This window comes from Condylura cristata, unplaced genomic scaffold (assembly GCF_000260355.1).
Source record: "Condylura cristata isolate star-nosed mole 26May11 unplaced genomic scaffold, ConCri1.0 scaffold00019, whole genome shotgun sequence".
NCBI classification, from domain to species: domain Eukaryota; kingdom Metazoa; phylum Chordata; class Mammalia; order Eulipotyphla; family Talpidae; genus Condylura; species Condylura cristata.
Genome location: NW_004567120.1, coordinates 41,056,240 through 41,060,383, shown reverse-complemented (window position 1 = coordinate 41,060,383; position 4,144 = coordinate 41,056,240).

Sequence of the window (4,144 nt, the reverse complement as noted above, 5' to 3'; positions counted from 1 at the left end):
GCCGCGGCTCGGGGGCTGGGGCCTGACCGCCGCTCGCTCCCCGCTGCCCGGCGGAAGGAGCTGCTCGCTCGGGCCGACTTCGGGTTCTCGGCCCTGGGACCTCGCTGCCCTTCCCGAAAGAGACCCGACTCGACTCCCGGATCGCGCTCGACTAGGCTCTCTCCACTAGTGGCTCGAAGGTCTGGTGCACGCAGTGGCCGAACTGGCGAGCTAGGAGAGCTAGAGGAGGAAACGGCAGTTTGGCGGAAGCCGAAAAATCGTGAGCACTTGTGGTTTTGTGGGCAGAGTGCCCTCCTCACCACCTCCGCTCAGGCCTGCGATCCTTCTGCCGGCCTGACTCTCCCCCCAGTGAAGAATAAAAGTTCTTGGCAATGAATGAACGGCTGCGCTTTGGTTTGGCCTTTGACTTCACGCTGCCCACCGCTTAGAGCCAGTGGGGGGGGGGCAATTGTTTTCTAAGTGCCCAGAGGGGGCCGTGTCACTTCTGAGGGGGTGTGGAAATGGGTGGGGACTTCGGTTGACCCTTCGCTGGGAGTCTGCTGGAATTTGGTAGGAGGGCCCAGGGGTGCTGATATCCCACAGTCCCGTCTCCAAGGAAAAAATGTCACCTGGCCGGTGTCAGCCCTGTTCGGAAACAGGGCGGCCCTTCCCGGAGTACGGGGAGCCCCCTGGAAAGAATGGTAGGAAAAGGAACGGTGAGGACTGGGAGGCTGCTTTAAGGGCTGAAAATTGGAGAAAAGGATGGAAGAGAAGTCATTTCCAGAGGAGGCTCCCTTCCGGAAGAGCTTTGGAAGGTGCAGCAGCCAGCTATTGGTAATCCCAGAATTTGAAATGAGACCCAGCAAACAAGAGTTTTACAAATGGCTTTCCAGAAACGAGCTTCTGGCTGAGTTTGAGTTTGAGGTGTGCCCTGAGGCAACTGCCGCCCCTGCCCACACCACCCTGCTTTCTGCAGCTGCTCTGAGCCTCCTGGGCAGGCCTTGGCCCCTGCAGCTGACTGGGCCAAGCTTCCATGGTCAAGACCTAACTGACAAGAGCTGATGGTATCAAGTTGCCCTCTGAGCCCCCCAATTTACAGACTCAGGAATACAGAGACCCTAGGGCCGCCTGGGCTCAAACCCTCCCCATTTAGTTAGCCCGGTGCTTGCTTACCTTCTGTGGTTTCCTGCCACTCCCAGGAAGCTCCCCCTGCTCCCCCTGCCCACTGGGCTGTCTCTTCCATCTCAGCCAACCACTGAGCCTTAGGGTCACCATCGTGCACACCACCCAGCCCCTTACCTTTCAGGGATCTCAGGGCTGGCAGGTCTCCTGCTCAGGCCAATGGCGCCATCTCCTTCAAGGAGATGGCCAATGGCGCCATCTCCTTCAAGGTAAGTTCTTGGCCTGACCTGCGCAGGCTGCTCCCTGTCCTTCTTTCCCAGAGAGCAGTGGGTCCCCAGTGTGATCTGACTATACCTCCCCTCCACCGGGCTCCCCTTGCCCCGCAATGTGCTCGGGCAATCTCTAGGTCACAGGTGTCTGGTGGGGTCTCATGCAGGACAAGAGCCTCCAGGCCGATCCTGCTATCACTGCCTGGTACCCCAGTCACTCTGGGCTGCGGCACTTGGCAGTCTGCTGGCACCGAGATGAGGAGGATGAGGGGCGCCTCAGAACTCACCAGGCACTCCCCAGCAGGGTCTGTGGCCAGAGGAGCCCTCTCAACAGGAGAGCAGACACCACCCTCAGACCTGTTTCCTCATGGGCCCCAATAGCCCTGCCCGCAGCCTTCCACGTCTGGGTACATACTTCGAATGATGAAAGGTTTGTGTGCTGTCTTGGGAGAAAGTGTTTCTTCCATCTCCGCTCCCGGGGAAGCTACTCCTTCCATCTGACCGAGGCACTGGGCCTGACACTCAAGCCTATGGTCGCCGTCCTTGTCACTGGAATTCCATGGAGCATGACTATGACATCGCTGAGTCAGGAGATGGTCGCCATGGTTCCCTGCTCCTGCCCCCCATATGCATAATACCCCAAGTGTTTGTGTTTTCTTCAGAGCCAAACTTCCTCAAAGCCTTCCCTATGAGCCAGGGTTGGGAGGCTCCTCACAGCCTGGCTTTCTCCTCAGCACCTGTCTCTTGCGGCAGGCCTGAGCACAGGCAGTGGCCCAGCTTGTTCCTACTTACACAGCAAGTCCTAATTCAATTCTACACACATATCTTGAATACCTGCTAAGAACAGAAGGGACATGGGCGTGGGGGTTGGAAGGAAGGCCCAAAGTAGTGGTGTACAGGGGGTCCCTAGGGAAAGGGGAAGTTCCAGGTTCCCTGCCCCACCCAGAAGGAGGGTGGAGCTGAACCGAGAAAAAGGAGAGAAAAGAAGGAAATGAAGCAGGATGGAGAGCCAGGAGACCTGAAGAAGCCACACGGAGCAGCAAGCATGTGATGAAGAAACCAGGCTTGTTTCCTGACCCTGGACTGGCTAAGGCAGATGTGGGGGAGAGACCTGCAGGGAGGTGACTATGGCCGTGTTTATATTGATTTTGATGTTGCTCTTTTCCTCCCAGATTTGCCTGGCCATTTCTGACCCTTTTCCATGGGTCCCGGCCAGAAGGTGCTTTCGTCTAGTGGCAGCTTTCAGGCCTTGCTTTGGGCCAATCCCTTTTGGGTGGACTTTTGCCCACGAGGGGACGGGTCACTTCAGGTGTTTGATTTAGAAGTTCTATTCTTTGTGTGCCATATTGTATACTCACTGTATTAAGTCCCTTTTCATTAAAGCTTTATATGTTTTGTCTTGTTGCGGCGGATGGCAGAACCCACTTAGAGCAGGCAGGTTTTTGGGGCTTCAGGGGTGTCCCTCTCTCCCCCTGTCCTCTTAACAGAATTGGGGTGCCCTATAACAGTGGCTTTGGGGTCTCTCATTCACTTGGCAATGAGCCTTCTGCCATAGTCCCTCACCTCTCCTGGTCTGCAAAGTAACTGGACCGGCCCTACCTGCCCCAGTCACACGTAGTCTGCCCTGTATCAGCCAGGGGTGAAGCCCAGCACCAGACCAAGCCCATCCACCCAGGGAACCTCTCCTGGAATCCCATAAGCTGCTTGGCTGCCTGGAGAGGTGGGGGAACTATTGACAGGAAATCGGAAATAGATCCAAATGTGGCTTGTAAGATTTCAACAAGTTCCCAGTTCTTATCTGTTCCACATCCCCCCAGAGGTTCAGGGGACTCTACTTGACTGAGCAAGACCGAAACCCTGCGTAGCTACCCACCCACCCCCAGCCCAGGGTTTCGCTTGGACCCCCAGGGCATAAAGCTGACATTCCTTGAAGCCCAACCTGCCGACCTCTTTAAGATTCCTGGGAAATGCAGCCTGCCCCAAGGGGGCAGGGTGGGGCCCACTGTCCAGGCTGAAATAGGCTGAAGGCTGAGATACTGAGCCTGATCTCTTGGAAGCAGACTCCTTGCAAATTCAAATTTTCACAGGGTGGGAGCTTTTAGCTAAAGCCTTCCAGGCCTTCTAAAGTGGGGCCTTACCACCCTACTCAGCTCCGACCTGACCTGATTCAAGGCCTGGAGTGTCCTCCTCCCCTCCCTCTCTGCTTGCATTCCAGCTGTGAGGAAACTGCTTTTGGGGGTGCTTAGGGTCCCCATTTCAATTACAACGGATTTGCATCTCAGCCCAGCTGAGAACAACCTCAGGCCTCTAACCAGCCTCCTCAGGCCAAGGAAGGCCCCACAGCAGTAGGTGGCTGGGCGGGCCAGAGCTGAAAGCTTTTGTGTCACACCCAACGTTCCCTCAGTAGCTCAGCTCCCGGGGTTGGGGGGGCGGTGGGGGGGGTGCTGAGCACACTGGTGGGGCTGGCAGGAGCAGCCCTTGTCCTGGAGAAGGGGCTCCAGGTTGGGAACAGCCACCCCAAGGCGCCCACAGGGAGCTGGGTGGGCGGGGCTGGCGTGAAAGGGCGTCAGCTCTGGACCTCCCCTGGCCCCCACCTGCCTGGCTGGACTCCTGTCCCAACAGACACTGCTGGCCCCCACAAAGAGAGTCACCCACTCCCCCAGCCACACCCAAAGCCAACCCAAAGCAAAGGAGCCTGAAAATGGAACAGGGAATTGAGAAACCGGCCCAGTGGTGATGAGGCAACCCAGTGAAGGAAAGGATGGCAGCTGCAG